The 26555-nt window shown below is 38.5% G+C and overlaps 2 long non-coding RNA genes across 12 annotated transcripts in view; one reads left to right on the forward strand and one right to left on the reverse strand.

Annotated features, from left to right (window-relative positions):
* Positions 1–1500, reverse strand: part of LOC129057742 (uncharacterized) — a 32673-nt gene extending 31173 nt beyond the window's left edge. The window contains exons 1-2 of the long non-coding RNA XR_010136327.1: positions 1387–1500; positions 873–1063 (exon numbers count right to left, since the gene is read on the reverse strand). This is a non-coding gene — a long non-coding RNA (uncharacterized LOC129057742). The remainder of the gene's footprint in view (positions 1–872; positions 1064–1386) is intronic.
* Positions 1–26555, forward strand: part of LOC129057743 (uncharacterized) — a 388559-nt gene that overhangs the window by 183551 nt on the left and 178453 nt on the right. For 2 of the 11 annotated variants that reach the window (XR_010136339.1, XR_010136350.1), the window contains exon 12: positions 1–26555. This exon is cut by the window's right edge and continues 11973 nt beyond it. The exons of the other annotated variants lie outside the window; for them this stretch is intronic. This is a non-coding gene — a long non-coding RNA (uncharacterized LOC129057743). 11 annotated transcript variants of the gene reach the window in all.

A 26555-nucleotide genomic window follows, 5' to 3' on the forward strand; every position in this document is an offset into this window, starting at 1 on the left:
ACAATCGTGCCTTTACCCCTGAGTTATTTGCTACGTATTTCACCGCACCTCAAAGGAGGCATGATGGAACTAGAGAATATACAAGGTCAGCAAGGCAGGATTAAGCTGCTGGGTCACAGAATGAACGGGATGAAAAGATGCAAGATTTTCATACAGGATTTAAGTTTTTATCATCATAAAATGTTTGGAAAAAATAGCCAAATCATTAATTTGATTAATAATTTAATTTGAACATTTGTTGAGTGTGTATATATATACACACACACCTACACTCACACACACACACACATATACACACACATATATATATATTTATTTATTTATATGATTAGTCCAGGAACAATATTATGTGCTTAGAATACCAAGATGATATACAGTCTCTTTGGGAGAAACACACTTAAACAAACATGGAAAAATTATACCCAAAGGTCTTCTGGTTCAAGATGGCAATTTAAGCCTTATGCATTTAATTCCCCTCCCTTACAAATTTATGTTTGCACAAATATATATGCAGAGCTATACATATATACGTAGATATATGGGTGTCAAATAATGTGTGTGTGTGTATCACACCAAAATACATATTAGGAGAATTTGCATCAGCATAGATAAGAAAAGAATCAGTATAAAATGTCTTGTTTACAGTATGAAATTGCAGGCTAGACTAACTCAAGATCCAGTAACTAAGAAGCCATACTATAAAGGGGGTAAATGTATAATCTCATAGCTTGAAGGGAGGGAAAAATTGGGATAAATAAATAAATCTGTCATACATAGCCAACCATAACTTGGAAAGACACTTGTTATATTCCTGAAATTATTCATAAGGTTAGAATTTTATCTCATCCACTTCAGCCATTTCCTATTCTTACCTGTCACCTTTATTTTTGTCTACATGGAGTTCCATCTACTTCACCTTTGATGGACTTAATCATAGGGCTTGTAGCTGATGGACAGTGTCCTAGTTTCAAGGATGGGCTTTGCGATGTATTCTGTGTTTCGGCTTACCATCTTGTGCTCCTGCGATCCATCAAGAGGAGTACATGGCTCAGGTGTCTGTTGCCTGCAAAAGAAAAAATGGTTGGAACAATGCTAATCTGACCTGCAGCCAAGCCCATCCTATCCTAGTAAAGCCATACCTGACCCACAGAAGCAAGGAAAATAAGTAGTTGCTGTTGTAATCTATTAAGATCTTGAGATTGTTTGTCACACAAAATGATTATGGTAATAATTGATGGATACACCATGGCATAGGGTGCACACTATTTAAAGTAGGACTTTACTGAAAAGGGTTTGTTGATAAGTGTCTTAGTCCATTTGGGCTGCTACCACAAAATACCGTATAGCTTATATAAAAGTAGCTTACAAACAACAGAAATTTCTCACAATTCTGAAGGCTGGAGGGTCCATGATCAGGGCACTGGCAAATTCAGTATCTGGTGAGACTCTGCTTTCTGATTTATAGATGGCATCCTCTCACTGTGTCCCCATATGATAAAAGGGAAAAGTCAGCACTCTGGGCCTACTTTATAAGGTCATAATCCCATTTATGAAGGTTGCACCCTCATGATCTAATCACCTCCCAGAAGCCCTGCCTTCTAATAGACTCGCATTGGTGACTAGGCTTCAGCATATTAATTTGGGGGTGGTGGCACACACATTCAAACCATGGCACACACATTCAAACCATAGCAATGAGCAAAGTCATTTCAATCAGGAAGAAGAGGCAGTAGCCCAGCTAACTTCAGTGTTACAACCAACTTGAGAGAGTAAAAACAAAGAAACAACTATCTTGTAAATAGCAGCAAGGTTTGTTACATTATGTTCCTCTTTCCAGTTGCTGTAAACCAAGTGATATGCCAACCAGGCAGTAGGGTCCATCAGTGCAGGCAGCAGGAGCTGGAGGAGAAGGGGTGGGGCATTGGGGTCAAGTTTGATTGTTTAGAAATGTAATTGGAGCAGACAATGGACAGAGGCACATAGAGCCTGCCCTGTGGGTGTGCCTGGTTTTGGAGGAGGCCTTCCTGTAAGAGTCTCGCAACATGGACACTTGCATTGCCCAATAAACAATAACTGAGGCCCTGGTAAATGTTGGCTGCTACAACAGATGCAAGCGACAAACATCCACAAACAGAGAAATAAACCCATGTCAGAAGAATCAAACCTTCCCACTGCATGAATGCCTGTAACTTTAGCTCCCTTCCTACTCCTCACTTACAAGGACTGGTATCATTATCTGGCAACATAAAAGTACAGGAAATAGAACAGAGTAGACAGGCCAATGTCAGTGGCTTGTTGAGAAAATGTCCCCATTTTATTTGGCATTAGTCGTGAAACTGTCTATGGTCAAAGAGCCCCAGAGTAAGAGTCCAAGCCTGGGACTCTCAAGGATTTTCCTGGTGTCCATGCTGAAGTCATTCAAATTGTGAGATTTGGACTCTCTTGATTGCCCAGGTCTTACCCATTTCTCCAATTCTGCCATGAGTGTTTTGGAGATCTGGGGGATTGCCTTCCCATGCGTTGAATCATAGGCTAGTAATTTTTCAATCTAGTAATCCAAGACCTATAATAAATCTTGGAAAAACACCCTCACAATATTGAATATGTGAATGGCATCCTTCCCTGTTTGGTAACACTGATGCAGTTTTTTAAAGTGTATATGTTTTTACATAACACTGTGAATATAAATGGAAATTTACTATGGTGTAGTTAAATATATAAGCTCTGTTTACCATCTTGAATGGAAGCTTGGAGGCATTTCCAAAATCTCACGGACAAAACTGACAATGGAATATATATGGGAGTGATTTGGAGGTTCTGTTTTGTTTGGGAGGCTAAGAGATGAAATTATATAAAGAAAGCACATATAGAAAGAACTAACAAAATTCTATGTAGTCTTAACATTTAGGGGCTAAATAATGGAAATAACTCTACATGAAGAAACTTAGAAAGAATTTTTTTTTTTCAAAATTATAAGGAGAAAATTCAAGATATTGCACAGTCCTGGGAACCACGAAAAGAGATAATTGAGAAAATTAGTGGGTGATGCAAAGTGACAAATACTGTTGGAAAATGGGTGTGATGCAGGTTAAACTGGCCGTTGGATTGGAAGGTTGTGTGGTCCTGGAAGATCAGTATCAGACAGGAGCCTGGGCCAGACTGCAGTGTTAAGAAATGAATGAGAAAAGAGAGGATAGGATAAAGTCAAACACATTTTCAGGAATCCAGTTAGCTGGCCATCATTCTGCTGTATTCTAATTGTCTGTTTACTTGACTCTCCTTCCCAAGGGGTGGTAAGCTGTTGAGGACAGACACTATGTTTTTAATCTGTATAACCAGCATCTAACACAGAGTCTGGCACATGGTAAACATTCACAAACTGTTCCTGAATGAATGAATTACCAACCCTGGTGGCTGGTAAGTGCCATGTTGATAGACATTCATCTCACCTTTAGCAAAGAAGCTGGGAAAAGCATGATACTCCCCAGGAAGGGTTCTCCAAAAGCCGTAGCGAAACTCTTTTTTTGTGCAACCCGGAATAGACACATTGCTGAAGCTACAGTCTGCAGAAACTGCAAGGGTAATTTTAGGTCATCGGGATGTCATTTCCCTAAATGGAATAACTAGTCTCTTGCTGGTTGAAAATCAAGTGTATTCTTGTCAGAGAACTTTCGGTGCAGATACTGGAGAAGGCCTTGCTGGTTTGAACTAAAGCTTTCAGCCCTCATTCTATAAGCATTGGTTTTGGAACCACATTTAAAATGAAAAATGCTATTTAAAAATATCTGAACTAAATAGTCCGTTAAGTTCATCGTTTTGTCGTCTTACCATCTTCTCTCAAAAGCAAGTGCTGGGCTGCGTTTCTCTAAGTGGCTTTTACAGTGACATAACACAGAAAAGCTGATTGTCTCTTCTTGAAAGGGTATGATCTTCCCATCTCAGAATAGGTCACTTTTTAGAAAGCATTGTTCCAATCCAGCTAATTTCAGTCTGATCATTTTCTTCTGTTCAATCTTCTAAAAAAGCATCCACTTTGCAACTCTGAATTCCATTCTGATTTTTTATACTTCATCTCTCATAAAGGATTCTTTTCTCTTTTTCCCACAGATACTAGTGTAGTCATATATCTAGATACATTCATTTGAATATATGTGTGTGTGTAAATATATAAAACAATAATTTTTTACACATGCAGATATTTTACCATTAAGAAGATTATAGGAAATAGATGAATTAATTCATTTGGCCACAAAGAGTGAGAATGCTGTCCAAGTGTCCTGCTCCCTCAAAGGCAAATGGGTTCAGTCTTCACCTCCTATCTTCTTTCCTATTTAGAATGAACAGACCATAAAGATATTAACATCTCTCATTAAGTTTTCTTCTAGGTCTGGCAAATGTGCTAAAATCCACTGGGTTTCAGTCTGACATGAGGGTCCACCCTGATATTATGGATAATAACCTCAGTCACAGAGAAGTACTTAAACTGATAATGCCTTTAGGATTAAAACTAAAGCATTTTTCTCTCTTTCCCTCTTTCCTCATCCTCATACTTTCCAACCTCTATTCCATCCAAGTGTTTAAGTATTTGTTCTATTATATGGAATCAAAATTATCACCAAGATATCTTTTACTATCTAGCTTACCACCTTTTCCTCTACGATGATTCCTTAACTACTATATTCATAGGGATCTCTTTTGACTTTAAAATCAACCAGCTCTTATTTTTCCTTACCTCTGTATTCTTCATATATTACCTTGACATTTTGTAATAGTGTATGGCTGTATTCTGATCTTTTTAGGCTCAGGGATATTGATTTTTTCAGCTCTGCTTCTCCTTCAATCCTAGGCAACACCTACACATAGTAGGTATTCAATAAGCACGTCTGTTTGTTCAATGACTAGGTCAGCTTTTAAAACCTTAGTTTTAAATGTCTGATGGTGGTTTTCGATTTTGTCTAACCTTCTGTGAAATGCCTCTCCTAGGCAACCAGTGTGGGCTGATCCCTTAGGACCTTTCTCAAGAGCAGATTTGTATTATTTCAAAATGGCAGACAACATTTGGTTGCAATGTTGGTAATCATTAAGATAAGACATAACTACTTATCTGAAAGTATCAAAAAAATCACAAGTATTTGTGGAATAATTAATGATTTCTGGAAACATTTGATTCATTTTGTTGCACAAAGCAATCATTTACAGTGTGTAAGCCAAGTGTTACTCCATGGTAGAGAAAAGTGAAATGTCTTTATCTGCTGAATATCACAAAACCAGCAAATAGCAAACTAAAACAGGAAAACAAGTTTCTTGGCTCCAAGATAAGTGAAGTTTCATTTGTTGTTTGCTTGCTTTCCTTCACCAAGGTTTTCTCCTACATGTTTAAAAAAGTTCCTGTGCTCTTTCATTTGCTTCCCTAAAACTTCAGGGAATTTCCATTGTTCTTATTTAGTTTTGTGCCCTAATGTGGTGTGTCTCTGTCTTCTGTGGCTATATACATGGTTCTCTCAGAGTGAATGTTTCTTTTTTTTTTCTTTTAGCAAATTTGTAGCATGGTATTTTAAACACAGTCCTTCAAATAAAAATTTAAAAGGTTGGCATGTTAGGGCTGACCTTTACACAGAGTGAATCCGGCTTGACATTTCCCATGCTTGAAGATGAGACTTCTCCATGATTGTTTCCTCTCCCCACCCTCCCTGCCTTAATTATTCTTGATCTCTTCCACTAAAACTTTGCTTAAGTGAACTCCGTTGTACCTTACCAGAGATCTCCCGGAAGAGCAGGTCAAAAGCAATTACCATAGCAAAGTCATTGGCTTTTTCTTAGCACAATCAAGGCTTCTAGGAAGGGTACTTTCCCTGCCCTTCTGTGTCAGGTTGGTACATAAAGGGTCTACTGCAGAGTACAGCACATCACCTTATACAACATGTGCTCCACAAACAGTGTCATCGTTGCAGCTGAGTCCTTAAATTCTCCTCGTGGAAGGAAGACACTAAGCATCAAAGCAGGATGAGGTATAGCTCTGTACTGCATTGAATAGTGCTCGCCCCTCACCCAATGTATGTGTATTTAGAACATCAGAAAGTGACCCTATTTGGAAATAGGGTCTTTGCAGATATAACTGGTTAAGGTAAGATGAGGACAGACTGGATGGGATGGGCCCTAAATCCAATATGACTGGTATTCTTATAAGAAAAAGAGAGGGCTTAGAAAGATACAGACACAGAGGGAAGTTGGCCATGTGAAGATGGAAGCAGAAATTGGAGTTATGTTATGTAGTTGTAAGCAAGTAATGCCAGGCATTGCCAGCAATACCAGAAACTAAGAGAAAGGCATGGAACAGATCCTTCTGTAGACCCTTCAGAGAAAGACTGGCTCTGTGGATACCTTGATCTCGGTCTTCTAACTTCCAGGAAGAAGAGAGAATGAATTTATGTTGTTTTAAGATGTCTAGGTTTCAGAATTTTGTTATGCCAAACGGAATAAATAGAAGATTCTACTTTTGAAAGACTTGTGCCTTCTTAGAGAGGATAGCATATCTACAGGACCTAGTGCTGGGCAATAGCTGCCCTGGTAGTTTAAGAGTGGCTTAGACAATTTAGAAAAGTGAGTCCTCAGTGAATACCATGGTCAGCATAGTTACTATAGGAAGGTATGTGTTGAGACTGGCTTTGCATGTTAAGCGGAACAGAGTAAATTATAAAGAATGGAGAGGAGATACATTCCAGGGAGATGACTTGTTTGCTTCATATTGAATTTGGGGAAGAGGGTGGGGACTGTGGAGGGCCTTATACTAAGAAAAGGTGCAGGTTTTAAAACTGTACCATTTAGACGGTGGGGGTGGGGAAGCATTGAAGACTTCTAAACTTTAAGGAGGGGCATCTTTCATCCTTTCACTGATTATTGATAAGGTTACTTTTCCATCCATTTCTCATATATTAAAGATGATAGGCAAGTCTGTATTGCTTAGAGGCAGGAAAAAGAAGCCCAAGCTTTGATTTTCCTGACACTTTATTTTGAATGAATCACTGTCAGTTCTGGTTAACCAGCTCTAATTTGACACAATCAATGAGATACAGTCACGTGTTGCTTAACGACGGGGATATGTTCTGAGAAATGCATCATTAGGCAATTACATTGTTGTGTGAACATCGCAGAGTGTACTTACACAGACTTAGATGCCGTAGCTTACTACATACCTAGGATGCAGGAGACAGTTTTGCTCCTAGGCTAAAAACCTGTACGGCATGTTTCTGTACTAAATACTGTAGGCAATTACAACACGATGGTAAATATTTGTGTATCTAAACATAGAAATGATACAATACAAATATAGTATAAAAGATAAAAAATGGTACACCTGTATAGGGTGGAAATTTCTCTGGGAGAGTTAGTGAGTGGTGAGTGAATATGAAGGCCTAGGACATTACTGTACACTATACACTATCACTTTATAAACATTATAGACATAAGGCACACTACATTTATAAGAACTTTTCAATAATAAATTAACTTTAGCTTGCTGTAACTTTATAATCTTTTAACTTTTTAAAAAAATTTGACTCTTTTGTAATAACATTTAGCTTAAAACACAAACACATTGTGCAGCTGTACAAAAATATTTTTTAAGCTTTTTTCTATTTTTAAAATGCCTATTTTTTTAACTTTTTAAAATTTTTGTTAAAAACTCAAACACAACACACATTAGCCTTGGCCTACACGGAGTCAGGATTATCAATATCACTGTCTTCCACCTCCATATCTTGTACACTGAAAGTTCTTCAAGGGGCCATAACACATATGGAGCTGTCATCTCCTCAGGTAATTACGCCTTCTTCTGGAGTACCTCCTAAAGGAACTGCCTGAGGCTATTTTACACCTAACTATTTTTTTTTTTTAATAAAGAGACTCAGTACACTATAAAGTAAATACATAAGCCAGTAACACAGTCATTTCTTAACATTATCAAGTATTATGTACCATACGTAATTCTATGTGCTATGTTTCTATATGGCTAGCGGTACAGTAGGTTTGTTTACACCAGAAAACCACAAACATGTAATACATTGTATTATGACCTCATGATGGCTACTATATCACCAAGTGATAAGAATTTTTCAGTTCCATTATAATCTTATGGTATTACCATCATATATGTAGTCCGTCATTGACCACAATGTTAACAGGCAGTGCCTGACTGTACTAGGAACCTGTGAAACTGTTTCTCTGAGCCTGGCGTGTCATGGAATGGCCACTCAGAGATATTATGCTGTCTTTTTTCACTAGAGGGCTGCTTTCCTGGGAGGCTGTTCTAGGAGAGCCTTCTTAACAGGCTAGGCACTTGAGTTCTGCACACCATCTTGCAGGAATCGAGGCACGTCCTGCACACTTGAGCTCGGCAGCCTTTTATCCTTTCTCGCAAAAAGTGAGCCAAGCTCAAACAAAGCTTTCTCCCACACTTGGATACTGTGGCAGTTGTTTTTCTCCAACCATCAGCAGTATTGCTTTGTTGACAATAGAGTAAATTCTAATGACAGTGATATCTGGATAGGAGAGGCTTCGCTTATGAGCTGCGACCACTCCAGCGCCATTCATGTCAGGAATACTTGAGTAGGCCACAGGGGAATTGGTGGGAAAAGGAATGAAAGATGAGATGCCATAATGGAGTTTGTTTTTCATACCTCAATTTTGATATTAAATTGATATATTTGCCATTGATAACCAGGTATTTAAAAGGTCCAGGAGTTTTCTTCCCTTATAAAACTTTATTTTGTATTCAAAAAGTGCACTGTATTATTGAAAGGTTCAGGAGTGAGTACACTAAATAAAATAATAACATGCACAATGTCTGGCCCATAGCAGGGGCTCAATATGTATGAAATAAATAAAGTTATGAATAAAGTGACACACAAGTTTCTAATTTTTGCAAATATTTCTGGCCATAGATATTTTCTAAGTGGATTTTAAAGTACGTACTTTTATAATTTTGTTTTGCTAAATAAGATAGGAGTGTGCTTAATTTTGAGCACAAAGTTGAAGATTAATATTGAAGTGAGTGAGATCTAATTTCTTCTGTCAATTAGTTCAAAACCTGATGGCTATGTAGGGTCAAATAAATTAAAAGTTAATATATAAAATGATTCATAATAGACTGTTATATCTGAGAAACAATCTGGGGGCCAAGGACAGAAATGAGTAAACACCATTTCTTACCTGGGGAACTCCCAAACAGACTTTTACTAGAGAAGGACAAATAAAAGGACAAATCACACTAAGATACATCATACTTTATGATAAAAAAAGGCTAGCATGGCAAGTGGGCCCAGGTAAGGGAGCTCCTAGCTCTTTCAGAATTATACACAGAGATTCTGATAGAAGTCACCAGACAAGTATCTACTTATGCAACTGGTGCTCAAAATGGAAAAAAGCAGAGAGGTCGCTAGCATGGGGACTAACATCAGGGGCCAGAGAAGAAACAAGTGTGATGTAATGATGCTGAGGTTCTAGAGTTTGGGGCTGGGGATCTTTAATTGGCAGAAGTGAAATTAACCCTGCAGTATGACCTATGTGATATCAGCTGTGTGGATAGGAGGCGAGTAGAGCTTCTAGTAAGCGTAATCCTTAGATATGGTTTAAAATGTCCCAAGGACATTCTTAGCTCCAAACACCATTTGTGCTTCATTAACCTATGTTTACTTTCTAGATTGCACCTGTTGACACCCCCCAGCCTATGTTTACAGGAAGATTCTCACATCCTCCTTTTCTGGTGAAAACTTAATAAACAAGATGGTAGTGTTTCTGTTTTGGTACAGAGGAGAAACGAGAATTAATTATCAGGGAAAATTTTCTTTGGAAAGCAGAAGCTCTATAGTAGAGAAAAGGGAGGTTGTTTTGACTGTGAATGTCTCAGAAAGAAAGTTGTGGTAGCGTGTGATTACTTCAGGGATGTAGCCTCCAGGGTTGGAAGGTAGTGATCAGTTGAATGCAGCTTTAGAGTGCCACAAAAATACCCTCTGTGCCTCCAAGCTTGGCTTTGCAAACCTTTCACCAACTTCCCTTCAAGAACTTCCCAAGTCCTTTAATCTCTATTGTGAACTTGATCTTTATTTTCATGTGTTAGATAAAGTGATGTTAGTTCCCCTTTAAGACAATATGATGTGTCCTTCATTGTGGAACTAGACGAAGAGATTACAATTCTATATTGAGAGGCATAATCTTTGCTTAAAAAGGAAAAAGCAGTGGTAGATCAAAATAAATTATCAGTAGGTATATAAAAAGGAGTTAAGTTACAGCAAACTCACCACATGCTTTTGTAGAAACAAGCAATGTTAAAAAGTTTTATAATGTGATGCTTTTGTCTGGTGTGAAAAATAGTGTGTTGTGTCTTTATACACAAGAAGAGAGTGCAGTTGTGTGTATGGGCCCCTGATAGCTTTGAGAATGAGAGCACTGTGCTTTCAAAACACCTCAAGGCAAATAGACAAGCAATACCTAAGCAAATACTGTGCTTCAGTTTCCCAAATTTCCACTCGGGTTCTTTTCATTCCTCTTCTCTCACCTTCGAGATGTTTCTAGGGTAACTTCAATCTCAATCTCACAGACCTTTGCAAATCAGAGTCATTTTGGGGAATTTCTGGGGAGAATAGAAAGGAGCCAGTACTGTGTTCTGGTACTGCCTGCACAGAGGTGAGCAGGGAGCCAGGACTGCACTGGGAGAGAGGACTGTAGGTAGCACTGCGTGGGGTAGGGCTATAGTCAAGATTAAGGACAGCCTGGCTGTGAAGTCAGACCCTCCATCTGGCTTCTCTCTGGGCAGAGGATCTTCTGGGGACTTGGATGGGGAAAGCTATCCACCATAGCTCTCCATCCCTCCCTCACCTTTATAGGGTTCCCCGTAGGTCTATGGGTCCCCTTTAAAGTTACACTACTCCCTAGGCACCCTCAGAAAGCATCTCCCTAGACACCAAATAGAACACAATTTTTTCCTGGGATGACCCTGTCTGACATTTTCTGGCCTGGATTATTGAGGTTAGGACCCCAATGACCCCTCTAAGTTTGGCTTTAGGGATCAGTGTATGCAGCTCTTTATCTTTCCCTAGTGTATTCCATGAGCACATCTAAAAGTCTCCCTTTTCAAGTGGTACATCAATATTAAAGTATGGAATGTTTTCCTAATGGCTGCATATACTAATTTTTAAAAATTCATTTTATAAACTCTTTTAAATGCACTTTCATGTATAGAAGCAGACTTTAGATGTCTCCAAGTGACTTTCAGTTTTTCAGGTTGTCCCTTGACCTTTTAAAGAGATGCATTTTTTAAAAAATCCCTTTTTCTATCATCTGAAAATAGAACTAGCAGGGAGAGAGGGAAGATTTTGTAAGCATCAGAAAAAGTAAATGCAAAGAAATTTCTTTGTTGTTCTGTACGTCAGAATAATAGGGCATTATTATTTCCCTGAGCGTAGAGGAGAACTGAATCTGAGAACTTTTGTTGCCCCAGGCAACAATGCTTATGGAGGTCAAGATATGGTTTCTGAGGCTTCTGAAATTACTTTTAAAAAACACCTCCTATTCCCCATTAGGTGTAGAGCTGCAAAATATCAACAAGGGGCCTTGCTTTCTCTTTGAATAAGCTTTTCTACTTCTTTATCAGTTTCAGGAATGGATACCTCAGCTAGGCTCTGAGCACCAAGAAAGAGATCTGCCATAGCTTTCCATCCCTCCTCCAACTTTACATTTCTAATCCCAACAGGGTGCTCAGGATTATTTATTAAATAATACATAATTTTTCAGTGATTAAATGAATGAAACAATTCTGGAGACACATAGCAACTATAGAAAAGACAAATACATAGGGAGCCCAGGAAAGTGAAAAACACAAATAGGGCTAGAGAGAAGGTGTTAGTCTTATGAAAACAGAAATTGTGATCAAGCCATAGAGAGTCCACTCTATTCATTTCCCAAGAAGTTTCCTAAATTCCAGAATTATTTCAAACACCTTGTAAGAGAAGGCATTTCTCCTAGAATAATAAGATGTTTTGTTTGTGTTTGTGTGTGCACATGCCAAAACTTACTTAGTTGAAAATTTTTCAGAGTCTGATAAAGGAAAATTGCTACACTTTGGTCCCTTTTTATATCTTTTTTTCTGGGGGTATTATTTTTTATACTTGGTGATTATGACATCTTCCTATTTGTCATCAAGAAAGTAATTATCTCTGTTTAACATGTAATCTGATCATTAATAAGAGTGTTAATGAAACTCAGTGGCTTATTGAGCTTTGGCACTGAATTTAAAGTTGTTCATCATTCCTAAAGCTAAGCATGGAGTGAGTCCAGATACCTCCAGATGTAGCCATGGATTTATATCTACAAGGAGTCATCAAATCAATTTTTGTTAATGGCAAAATAAAGAATTCTGTTTGGTAGGCTGTAGACGTAAACATATCATCCATCATTGACTTCATGATTTGGCCAGTCTTGAAGCTTTTTAAAATAGTTTTTTCTAGCAAATTTTTTATTTAAGCCACCATCACAGAAGGGTGATTGAGCAAATACATTTACCTGTATTATCTCTTTTTCATTACAACAGCAGCCACAGCGGGTATGTGTTATTATCTCCATTTTAAAGAGGTGAAGACTAAAGAGATAAAACAGTATGGTCAAGATCACAGTGCTTATAGATGGCAAGCCTCTTTCTCTTTAGTTTTCTTTAACAATTTTTTTTCTCTTTTCCTCTTCCCTTCCTCTCTCAATCTTTCTTATTTCATCTCTGCTCTCTTCATTTTCACTCATCTTTGTCTCTCTCTGACTCACTGTCTCTCACATTTCTTAATCTCTTCCTCCTCTTTCTCTCCTTCTGTACTACTTTCTTATTTCAGTCTCCTCTCTGTAACTCTCACTTATTTCCCTCTCTCTTTCCCACCTCATCCCTTATTTAAAAAAAATATATATATAGCTGTAATGAGAACAGGAGGGATCTCACTCCTCTCTGCCTCATTCAATGGTTAAAAGAGAAGTGGACTTTGGCTTTTTCTTAAAAACTTCTACATCTACTCTTGTAGAGAAGAGGCCTCAGGTTTAGGTGATGGGAATACCATCATATTTTAATGTGAATCACTTGCTGTAAATGCCCATAACCATGACCTTCTTCTTGGCTTTCCATTTCCCAAGCAGTGTCCTTTCAGGCCATGCCATGGAGAGGTTTAGTTCTGGCATGAATAGTGACCCAAGTTTAGGAATCATAAGAGATTGGAGTAAACTTTGGTTTCCAGGATATTCAGAAGCTGGAGTCAGAAGACTTGCTTTGAGAACTGTCTTACTCACCTCTCTGAGTCTATATTCTTCTTCTGTAACATGGACAAAATGATACCTCTTCTGCCTACTTCACAGGTGTGTCCTGAGGATCAAATTAAATACAGGATATAAAAAAACTTAAAAATGTCCTGCCTTGGAGTGAGGCAATAGCAGTTTCTTAAATAGGACAGAAAAAGCACTAATGATAAAAGTTAAAATGATAAATGAATTGTATTATGATTGACATCTCATTTCATATCATCAAAAGAAGGTGCTAACAGAGAAAAAAGGCAACCCTCAATTGGGAGAAGTTATTCACAATATGCCTATCCAACAAGGGCTCCTATTCAGAAAATGTAAAGAACTCCTACCAATCACACACACACAAAGACAGATGATTCTGTAGGAAAATATGCAAAAACTTGAACTCCTTGAAGGAGGATATCCAAATAGCCAATAAACAAATGAAAAGATGCTTAATTTTAAATCCTTAGGCACTTCACAATAGAGGATGTAAAATGATGAATAAATGTATAAAATTGTGCTCAGTCAGGGAAATGTGAATCAAAATGTAATAATGTGTTTATACTACTACACTATCATCAACATTGCTTTTTTAAAAAAATGACCCTAAACACTGTGTGTTGGTGTGTGTGTAGGACCTTGGGACACTCAGACAGTGATGATGAGGGCTTACATTCTTAAAGCCATTGACTTTAAACTACTGTTGGATGTATGTACTCCAGTTGAACATACATACACTATACATCCTATGACTTAGCAATTCCATTTCTGGTATTTTCCTATAAAAATTTATACCTATTCACCAAAAAACCTGCATAACAAGGTACATAGCAGAACTATTAATAATACCATAAAAAATAATTACCCAACTATCCACCAACAGGGAGAAAAAAATGTGGTTTATTTGTACAATGGAATGCTACACAGCAGTGAGAATGAATGAACTACAACTGCATACAATAATATGGTTGACTTTCAAATACAGCATAGACTGAAAGAAACAAGATATGAAAAAATAAATATCCCATTATTTCACTTATATAAAGTTCCCAAAAAGACAAAATTAATTGGTGGTAATAGATGACAGGTTAGTTTTCTATCAACTCCTGGAATAGAGGATAGTGACCGTGAGGCCAGCAGGGGGATTTCAGTGGTTCTAGTAATATTCTCTCTTTTGAGCTAGGGGGTTACTTAGATGAGTGTATTCAAATCCTGAAAATTCAAATAGCTGAACACTTATGATCTGTGTACCGTGCTGTAGATACATTACATCTCAATCCAAAGTTTTTAAACAATGCTGTTCCATAAGATGGGTGGGATTCAGGTACAACAGGGATTTTTTTCTAGTGGGAAGAAATACATATTACTTATCAGAAATTCTATGCATGGGAAAGATAAATTATGACCTGTTTCTAGTCAAGGAAAAAATTCAGGCTAAGAAAAATTCATGTATATTTGAACTCAATGGAGATGAATCAGGAAATTAAAGAAAGTAGAATATTTATGGTATGTTCTTAGATTGAAGTATAAGCAAGGCTGGCTGGAAACTGAAGGAAAGGTTGGTTGGCGTGAGGTTCTGGTGAAAATCTACTTTGAGTTTGTATTGAATTCCGTGTGTAATATATAGAGAGATAGACACAATTAAAGAGTTTCATCAGTTCCCGTCACGGAAGAAGAAACCACAAGACAGAGTAGAAGGATGAAGGACTGAATATGGGTCTGAAATCCAACAAGAAATGAAGGGGAGGGACATGATGGAGTAAATGACAGTTGGTGCAGAGATATAGCCCTTGGACATGAAGCTACTGAAGCCTGTAAATTCCTTTTTATTAAACCAAACTATCATATATTATGACAGAAATTAAACTCAACATCTCTTCTAAGAGTTTTCACAGAACTGGGACTTCATTATGAGTATATATATTTGTCCACATACACCATATATATGAACAGTGAGGAATCTCATCTATTCTCACATTAATATGTGGCAGAACTGTAATTTTTGTTTTTTTTTAAGACTTGTTTAAAAACCTGGCGGTCTTCTCTTCCTTCCCAGCCAAAATGGAGTAGTAGATTGCACTCCATTTATGAACCAGCCATACATTAGCTTGCAGCGTGGGTAGGATTACCATAAATTAAGGCAAAACTACAACACTAAGCAAAAGAACAGAATGTGTTTGGCAATGGGCTATCCTTGACTTTGTAATCATTTGTTTTAATTCTAATCTGCACACTCCAGTAATCCGCCAGCCAAAGAGGCTTGTGAATTAGCAAGGTTTTGCTGTTTATAAAACACTTGCATAAATATATGTGGAGACTATGTTTGCACCCAGGGTGTGCATTTTTGTGTGCAGATGCATCTGTGTGGGACTGGGCACAGTTCTGGATGTCTTGGGGACAATCCAGAGGTTTGTGAACTCACTGCCTAGTCTACTTTATTACAATAAGTGTAAATTTGGAGCAGACAATGACATTGGGGATGTTTTGTAGAACAGGTTACAGTGAGAAGAGGTGACCTGCTTAGAGTCACATGGATATTGGAGATAGGATACAGATTCCTCCTGAAAATAACTGCAAAATGAGTTTGTTTTCAAGTCCATTGAGTAACACTGGCTCTGAAAGTAATCTGAATCAGAAGTCTAAAACTTGAAGACAGGCAATCCCCATCTAGGGTATCCTTAGTGTCACTTCCTTTGTTTGCTTTACTGTGGTGAAATGATGGCCATTGTCCTACTTACCAGAGGCAGTGGGGACTAAAGACTGAAGCAGAGGGAGAATAAAGGAGGCATTTCTGTTGGTCTGTTTTAACTCACAGATCTTGGTATTGGTGGGGTGTGTATATGCCAGTGTACCTCCATGTGACCATGCCTGGTTTTAGGTATACAGAAACTAAGTTTTAAAATTACTAAGTAGCGGACTATATTCTACGAGGTCAAAGTCAGTAAAAGACTCTCCCTCCCACACTTAGTTATGCATGAAATTCTTCTAAAAAGAGGAAAGAGCTTCTTATTCTACATGATGGGGATTAGCAATTGGGTTCCCTAAGAACCCTGGAGTTTGCTGAAGGGGTAAGAAACTGATGTAAGAACACAATCCTAAGAACAGGTCTAAAGACTGAAGAAAGAAGAGAGTATGATGATACTAGGAATAGGGAAAGCATACGAAATGGAAGTAGGGCCCATAAGCTAAGTTTTAGTGATGTAGAGTTTGCTGAGTGTTGGCTCTGTGTGTGTGAATGTTGGGCATGTACACACATGAACACATATTGAATATATAAATTATCAGCACATTTTCTCTGTTGTGAAGTATTTAAGTGCCAAGATATAGGTGGTTCTTGGAAGTACTTGCAGAGCATATGCTGTGCTATTCCACCATCTGTACCAGCCCTTTGGACCAGATTCTGTTGCTTTGCTTTGGGGCAAGAAAGAAGGAAATGAGCAGATTTCTCCCTCATTTGTGGTTCTTCTGCCCTTACCAGCTCATTCCTGTGACTCTACCACCAATGGGTCTCATTCACCCTTCTCCCTGTGGTGCACTTGAAACTTGATCTTTCACAGTGAAGAAATGGCTCTGTTGTCACCTACAAGGGGAAAATTCCATCCTTTCAGACAACACTGCAGAGGCAACTCTGTTCTCAACAACGTGTTTATGCAAACTCTTTTCTAGAACATCATGTCTTTTTCTCTCCCCTAAGGACCTCATGAATACCACTCCCAGCTGCAATTTCCTTCCTAGCCTTGTTGGATAATCTGGCCAAAACTAGATCTGATCAGTGTCTATGTACAACTTATAAAACAAAATCTAAATCCTTTATTTAGCTAGATAAAAATGCTCATCACCAGGTTTTGCCTACCTTGCTGACTCTATGTCTCACTATTATACATCTTCTCTTGTCCCTACCACTAGGATGTATGTGAAGTTACACAAAGTTGTCATGCACTTTGGATACCAAATACATTCTTTCCTTAGCCTGAAAGGATGTAAGGCAGTAGGCATCCCTCCCCAAGCCCCCACCTCACCAAGCTTTCTAACCCTGATGCATTACATATGGCCTTGTGAAACACCATAATCCTTCAAACTTTTCTGGCTGAGTCATGGAAAGAGAGACTTTTCCATTTGTCCTCTAAAAATAAAAAAGGTTTTTTTTTTTTTTTTTATGAAAACAGTAAGGGAAAAAATAGAAAGGAAAAAAAGCATGTGACAAAACCTAGAATTTATTAAATTCTACAAAATGGGTTTCTTATTAAAATAACTTGCCCCCAAAGGGCTTAGCTATCCCAGTTTTCTCATTCCAGCCCTGCCTTGGCTGACCCAGGGCATAAATAGATTTCCTGAGACCTTGGCCAGCCTTAAGCTGCTGTCTTGGGAGTCTTTCTCCCACACTCCAAGGGACATTGCTGATTCATAGTGCTTGTTCTGGGAATTTGAAAAGGGCAATCAGAAGTTACACTGCATGATTTTTCATCTCCATGCTCACACAGAGGGCTGTGATAAGGGCATTGAGTAAGATGACCTCCAGGATTCTCCTTCCTTGGTCTTCTCTCCCTGGAATCCTCCCCAGCATCCTAATCTCATTTTTATTTTTTCCACCATGCAGCTGAAACTTGCTTTTCCTGTGTCTTCTAGGTGATACTCGCATGACCAAACTTAGAGTAGAGGAGCCACACTTAGTAATTAATGACTATCTGGGGTCTCTCAATGACGCAGTTTGTCATATGGGAAGAGTGATGAGATGGAAGACTTGAAGCACCACTTGTGGGGTGATAAGATCCATTCTCCTCTTGGCTGCCTCTTGGTTGCCATGGCAACACCATTGCTATAGGGCTCTGTGACTGTGTGAGGGGGTTGCAGGAATAAATTTGTGGCAGCCTTTGGGAGTCAGTCCTGATGCTGAAGGATCTCCCTTCTTCCCGAGTAGCATTTCCTCTGCTCTCATCAGTAAAGGGGGAGAATGTGAAATTGCCCATTTGAAGACACTGGTTAGCATGCTTCAAAGGCTGTGGTTAATGCTTGCTTATGAAGAGTTGAAAACTAGAAGAGCCAAATAGAAGTTCTCTGCTGCTGAGGACTGGCATTCATGGCAGTGAAGAGTGAAGTTGGGATTCAGACAGTAAACATCGTAGGAAATTTTGATGCATGGAGACCTCTTCATTCTCTGGAGTGCTGGGTGATGGAGCAGAGCTGGCTCTTTAATTCCTTACTTGTCCTGGGCTGGTGGTTCTCAGGATGGGTTCTGCCTCTTTTTCACTTTTATATATGTATATTAGCTCTACTTCTTATTCCAGTCCACAGGCATGTTCGCCGTATTCCAATTCCAAGCAGGGCCATGGTTTCTGAGCTTGCACTATTTTTTAACCAAATGCATAATTCTGCAGGGACTATAAGGCATGTTGATGTGAACATCTCACTCAGTTATGGGGTCATCTCTGCTTCTTGCTCTCAATTGCTGTATCTACTCTCATCGTGTAGGATGCCTATACTTTAAAATATATTGGTTTATTCACCTTGGTTCCTGTTAGGAAGAGCAGTGTGAAAACTTTCAAAAACATTTTGATAAATACTTTGAAATGGCAGGTGATATCCGATAAGAGGGGCACAAGTAGTGAACTACAGTCATGAAACAGGCTTCTAAGGCGAGCGGTGACAACTACGCGGAGGGTGTTAGTTTCACTCAGTCCTATGAGGTAAGGAGGGAATGCTGGTCAGAATTTACAGAGATGAATTGTTCCACATACAGAAAAGAGGAAAACCAGTAATTCAGAGAAATTCCTGACTGGAGAATAGAAGAACCAGATAGCAATTCAGATGCTAGAAACAAGAATGTATGAGAAATGGAAAGAGAAACTTCCCTTAGCACCAGCGTACAGCCTAGAAGGGATGTTTGATACTGAGACAAGAGTACAGATCATGTAGCAGAGCCCTGCCCAAGACTTCATGGATCTTTGCTACAGAACTCAGAATGTGACTGGTGTAACTGGATTCACTGAGAAGACTGTTGAAGGTTGGAGTTCTACTTCCTGGTTCACAGGGGCAAGGGACAGATGCCATCTCAGGAAGTGAGGAGAAGGTTGGAGTTCTGCTTCCTGGTTCACAGGGGCAGGGGACAGATGCCATCTCAGGAAGTGAGAAGAAGGTTGGAGTTCTGCTTCCTGGTTCACAGGAGCAGGGGACAGATGCCATCTCAGGGAGTGAAGAGCAGACTGTGGCCATGCAGCCAGGGCCAGCACATCTGCTTGCCACATGAGGTTGGAACACAGAAGCTTCCAGGAGAGATAGCCTTCCGTCTCTTCTTTGATTATTTGGTCACTGGTAGTGTGGGGCATGTGCAGCACCATTTCCCTATTTAATGATATCAACAAAGAGGCTGATTTTACTCATCTTAAGGTGTCACAGATAGATATTGTTCAGGATTATTAAAAATGTTACTCTGTAGTTATACAGTAGCTTAAGTGTTATAATCTCACCCAATGCCTCCTTAAGATTAGTCGCATGTTCTCTTATTAATCAATCTCTAGCATGTTATTCAGTCTGCTTTTCATAAACCAAGATGGCAAAAATAAAATTGTAAATCCTCTAAGTCTGTATAATGCAAAGTAGCTCCCTTATATTCTCTCAATTATACTAAGCAGGTCAGAATGTTTTTGCCTATTTTCTAGCTGAGAACATGTTGAGCATATTTTCTGAATAAAAACATCTAATTTTACCAAGTGTTATTTTCTGGTATATTAATCCATTTATATGGAAAATCCCAGACATAAAAATTAATTTATGTATATTTGTTTAATCAGCAAAATATATATACATATATATGTGTGTATATGTATGTATGTGTGTGTATATATATAAAGGATATAAGTGCCTAAACCTAAGATAGAATATAGGGTTGGTTTATCTCCCACACACACGGTTTAACTGCCAGTCTAGTATAGAATTAGATCATTTGTCTCTTGTTCCCTGCCTGTGCACTCAAGAACTATAACTCCTACCTTCTTGTTCACTGTCAGCCCTCCCCTGAAATTTTTATTCCTGGTCTCTTCGATTCTCAATCAGCATTTCTCTGACCTGTATTAGAAAAAGGTGATATGTAGATTCCTCCTTCTGGGAAATGGTATAGATCCCCAATCTCATAAATTAATTTATTACTGTTTGTGGAGTACATATTTGCATTTTAGAGGCTTTGTGGAAATCCCACTGGAGTCAGTTTGCTACTGAGAGAATATAAATCAAAGTTTAGCAGACCACCCAACTTTTGGTGAACAGGTGGTACAGCAACTAAGATGCTTGCTGTAGGCCCCTTCAGGTTTTATTATCATTTTGGAGCTACTTTGCTAACTGGAATTTTTGTATTTACAGACAATACTTTTATCTTTGGGTCCTCCAATTGAATTGGAGATATAGGATCTCAAAATCTCTTAGGGGCCACATACACTCAAATGCCTTGAGAGTCATTTCAAAAATATCTTCTGAAGAGGACAGAGGGTAGTGAAGACCATGAAAAAGGTGGCAAATGAGAGTACACATATCCACATATAAACATTTAAACTTATAAATATGCATTTAAAAAAGAATATACTGTAGTACCATCCAAACAAAGCAAACCTATAGCCATAAGGAGTCAAAGAACCTCCAGTTTAAATGCCTTCAAATATTATCTGGAATTGAAAATTAATTTCAAAGTTGAAAGGGAAAAATCAGAAAGGCCCACAGATGAGTAGCCCAACTTTGATGCTTTAGTCAGCAATGAATCTTGTAGATTGATGTGCAGTGCATTCTGTTGAAGGCTTATCAGCCCACTAAGGCCTGGTGGGAACGTTGAATTATACACTGTGCAGAGCCAGGGATCAGAATAGGCATCAAAAGAAGACATATTTCTTTTCTTCTCTGAAACTGTGTTTGCAGGAAAGACAGGACAAGGAGGGCGATAACACAAGGTCAGAGGACAATCAATTCCTTAGCTAAGTATTTAGGAAAATAGTAATTCAGAGTTTAGCTCAGAATCTTGAACAAATTTTGGCTTGGGGTAAAACATGTTTTCTGTCTGAATAATGTCTTACTAAATTTTGTGTTAAACTTGTCAATGATATAAGTAATTTTGAACTATTGGATTTATTTTTTACATTTAGGTTCACATCTTCAATATGGTACATCAGAGCTTCAACCCAACCACTATCAGATTCCACACTGGGAATAGTTGGGATAAGAGGTTATCAAATAAACAATTAGACTCATAAGGGAAGAGAGAAGGTGTTATTCTAGTGGTGTTGCTTCAGGGGATATGTTTGTTAGTACTTGGCTTCGTTGAAATGTGCGCATTCAATTTGAGAGATCTTGTGAGGCTTTTTAAAGTTTAATTGCTGCAAATCTCTTGTTATCATGGTTTCCTGTGAGATTTACACAGTCCTAAATGCTTTCCAGTTTGAAAATTATTCTTTCCCATATTGTTTTGCCTGAAAAAGTAGGGTGTGCTGAAATATACAAAAGAATAGCATTCCTTCCCAAGAGCAAGGAAAAATGTGTATTAGTTTGCTAGGGCTGTCATCACAAAGTACTATAGACTGGGAGGCTTAAACAACAGAAATTTGTTTTCTCACAATTCTGGAGGCTGGGAGTTTGAGATCTAGGTGTCGGCAGATTTGGTTCCCTCTTTGGCCTCTCTCCTTGGCTTGCAGATGGCTGCCTTCTTTCTGTATCGTCACATAGTGTCTCTTCTGTGAGTGCGCATACTTGGTATATCTCTTTGTATGTCCAAATTTCCTCTTTTTAAAAGGATGTCAGTCAGATTGGATTACGGCCCACCATAATAGCTTCATTTTAACCTGATCTTCTCTTTAAAGCCCCTACCTATCTCGAAACATAGTCACATTCTGAAGTACTAGGGGTTAGGACTTCAGCATATAAATTGGAGGACAAGGAAAACAACTCAGCCCTAAAAAAGTACAATTGCCTTCATGGTTAGACTGAATGACAGGTGAGGTCTCTTCTAGGTTTCTCCACATAGGATTTTCTGAAGCTAGAACTTGCTTCATTGGTGGTTTCTTAAAAAACAGACGAACATGTATAGAGCTGGTTTCACATCTATCTTTTTGCACTACATAGGCCATATCACACCAGCTTTCCTTGATGAATTGGGCTTGAGACATGACTTCCTGTTTTATGAGCTGTCTCCCTACTCTCACCATCATCCCCAATCACAAACTGTTCTAATTCCTATGTTAGTCAGAAAAGAATATCAAATAGGGATGATAAAACTATAGACTGTTGAGAGGAGAGGCTGCAATGATTTTCCTTAAGGGAACTTTAACATGTTAACACAACTTCATGAAAAATGATGGTTCCAGAACAAAAGCACTGGGGTCAGAGCACAGGATAGAGATATAAGAGACGTTTCTAAGGTAAAATTCTAATATGATGACTTATTAAATATGGCATATAAAAGAGCAAGGCACATAGAATACCTCTGTGGGTTCTTCTTCTATGGATGGTAGAGCCATTTACAAAGATGACTAGCAAAGAAGGGAGTTTACTTTAAAAGTTATCCAAAAGCATATATGTATAACTACGCACTATATATGTATATATATCTATTATATGTGTGTGCGTATATATGCTTGTAACCACAGACACATTTTTAAACTGTGCCAGCTAAGCAGAGCTTCTGCAGTATTTCAAAGAAGCCCAATCACAGAGTTTGACTTCTTTAATGGTTAGCAGACGCATAGCCCAAGGCTAAGGTGCCCTAGAGCTGTCTGTTTTAAATAGATAAATGCAAGAACTTGGCTTGTCCATATAAAAACACGTGGCATTTATATCCTAGGTGAAATAGCATGCACTGTGAGAAAAGGAATCATATGAGTAAGGTTCCAGACACATAGAATTAAAAAATATATGTATTAAATTGCAGGATTATCAAAAATGCAGTTTTTTAGTTTTTTGGTGCAATTTCTTTTTATCCACAGATAATGATCACTGCTCCACAGTAACTAATTGATAATAAATAATGTGTGGAAAAGGGTGTGGAATAAAACATTCATAGGAAACATTCCATTTTGTGATTAAGGGGCATTAGATGCATTAACTGCCTTACTAATGAATGTATTGTTAATTACTTGTTAGCACTTTGGCCAGGCAAATTACTTAGAACACTGCTGACTCTTGTGAGAAGATATGTTGGCAGTAAAAAATGGAAATATCCAGGAACATTTACAGAAACAACAAACTCCTAAGCTCAACTTTATCCAAGATGACATTAATTTTTTTGCTGAATTTTTATGCAAAATCCATCCATATAAGTTGATTGTTAATACACAAATGTGGTAGAAGCCGAAGGATGGGCTTCTTGGTTTGGGTTAGTAAATGGGTTCATTTAAGGGAAAACAAAGTCTTCTGTTGCCACAAAGACACATTCCTGCATGTGAGTTAAACATAGCTGCTAAGCCCAACTTTATGGGAAAGAACTCAAAGGAGAGCTGGAAGTAGAAGAAAACAGCTTTATTGAAGAGGCAGTGTTACCGCAGCTTTGTGACTGCTCTGCCAGAGCCGGGCTACCCCGTAAGCAGAGAGTAGCAGTCACATTTATACCCACTTTTAATAACATGCAGATTAAGGAGTGGTTTATGTAGAAATTTCTAGGGAAGGGGTAGTAAGTAACCTTTGGGTCATTGGGCCATTGTCTTGGAAAGGGGTGGTAACTCCTGGGTGTTGCCATGGCAGTGATAAATTGACATGGCACACTGGTGGTTGTGTCTGATTGGAAAACTGCCTCCTCCTTCATCCCTGTTTAGCTAGTCCTCAGTCTGGTCCAGTGTCCAAGCCCCACCTTTGGAGTCAAGTCCTGTCTCCTGCCTGAATACTATTAAGTTTCATTATCATTAAAACCAAATTGTACCACTCAGGGATACTTTAAATATAAGTGCGAAATGACTTGTTTCTTCCAATACCTCTATAACATTTACATTTAGTTCAAGTGTCTGGGATCAATTTCAATGTTGAAACATGATGAAGCTGAAAATTGCAGACTATGCCTAAACCAGCCCTCATGTAACCAACTCACCAGAATAACATAGTTGGGCACTCCATCTGTAAACATACAGAGTAGTGTCCACGGTGCTCTTGGTCTCATGGACTGCAGGCTCCTCTCCCCTGTTCTGGTGCAAACTGCTCCCACTCTTTGTAATGTCCTTACTATGTCTCAATAAATATGTTTAGGCTGGTTGCCCTTGCCACTGTAATTGCATGGCTCAATGAACTGATATTGGATAAATATCAGTTAAATCACTAAGTCATTAACTGCAAAAAAAGTTTCAGATTGTTTTCTAGGAAGCTGAGGTGCTAAATAATTGTCAAACTCTGGTAAGACAACCAAAAAAGGTAAGGAAAAAGATTGTAAAATTCTAGGATTATGAGCTCTGATGTCCTCTTCATAGTCTTTGCAATCTCCCTCTCATTTAAAGACATCATAAAATGAAATTGTAGACCATGTATCATAAATGTGGCTTTCAGAAGAAAACTTTGTGGAACTCTCATCAGAGAACCTGAGCACAACAAAAAGGCCTGGCTGGGCTTGGTGGCTTATGCCTGTAATCCCAACAGTTTGGGAGGCCAGGGCAGAAGAATCCCTTGAGTCCAGGAGCTTGAGACCAGCATGGGTAACATAGAGAGATCCTGTCTCTACAGAAAAAAAAATTTTAAAAATAGCCAGCATGGTGGTGTGTACCTGTGGTCCCAGGTACTCAGGATGCTGAGGTGGGAGGATCGCTTGAGTCCAGGAGCTTGATGTTGCAATGAGCTGTGACTGTGCCACTGTACTCCAGCCTGGGTGAAACAGTGAGACCCTGTCTTAAAACAAAAATAAAAACAAAGACAGAAAGAAATAACAAAAAAAAAGGCATTGGCCTTGCATCATAAGCATAGTTAATGAATGCACATTTATATATCTTAAGTGAAAACACAATGTTTAAGCAATAAGTGTTTATTTAAATAACTCTGCTTTACAGCCTTTTAAAATTAATTGGCCGGTTACTAACTTTGAATGCTCTAGATTGGAAGAGTTTCTATTGTATATGGAAAGAGAAAAACAACAGTGTACAAAATATTTACATTATAATCCTACTTTTAAAACTACTCTACATATGCAAGCATGTATATGTATTTTTAGAAAAAAGCGGATGAGAATATTAATATTTAATGTTGGGTGCCATGTTTACTCCTGGCCTTTATTTTCCTTGTTATATTTTTCTATAGTAAAATTTCCTATAATTCTCTCCTATTACATTTATAATGAGATTATCAACCTGTAAATGCTATTTAACGCCCTGTGTTTTCAGCTCTTCTGTCTCAGACTCTATCCTCGTATCTCCCACCAGAGACATTTGACCATTCCTGAGGACAGCATGCTCAGAACCTCCCACAAGGCAACGTTCGCAGCAGGGCTGGTCTGTGCTTCTTCCTGGATCACATCCAGGGGCTTCATTCCTAAGGACCTTTTTAAATGTGTCCTCATTTACAAAGTTTCTTCTTGGTCCCAGGAAAAACTCAGAGATAGGGTCTCTGAGTTTCAAAGACAAAAAACAAAAATTCTCCCTTTGCTTTGTTTTAGTTTGCCACAGTCACCATGGTTTGCTGATAATTGAGGCTATAGGAAATCTAAGCACTTGGAACCCCAGCAACATTTATAAATATTTCAAATTGTTATGGTTTATATCCTTTTTTCCCTTGCAGTCATGTTCTGAAAAAAGGAAAAAAATAAGGGCATTAGTTGAACCTGTTCTCTGAAACTACACGTGTGACTTGTTTTTAATTATGGTTGAATATATTGGGGAAAAAATGACTTCCTGTTTACTTCAGGAAGACTAAACTGATATCAGCTTACAACTGATATCAGCTGTAACTAATGCTGACAACATAGAGGAAGGAAGACAGAACTTTTCCTGTAACTCTAAGAGCAACCCAAGAGGGGTTAACATGGAGACTGTCGCCTTGGGCCTTGCAACTTATGCCATATACAGCACGCTGGGGAGCAGAGCCCAAGAGAGCAGGCAAGATATCCAAAATATTGCCCAGTATGTTCTAAGAATCCACCTGGTTTTGGCACCCAGCAGACATGGCTATTTTCAAAACGCCTTGTCTGATTATGTTTACATCTGAGTTCAGTTTAATGTTAATTGTCCTATAATGTGTTGGCATTTTTCTGCTTTAAGGCACTGGTAACAGAAGACATGTTTCTCCCCCGCACCCACCCCACTGTT

This window comes from Pongo abelii, chromosome 12, assembly GCF_028885655.2.
Source record: "Pongo abelii isolate AG06213 chromosome 12, NHGRI_mPonAbe1-v2.0_pri, whole genome shotgun sequence".
Taxonomy (NCBI): domain Eukaryota; kingdom Metazoa; phylum Chordata; class Mammalia; order Primates; family Hominidae; genus Pongo; species Pongo abelii.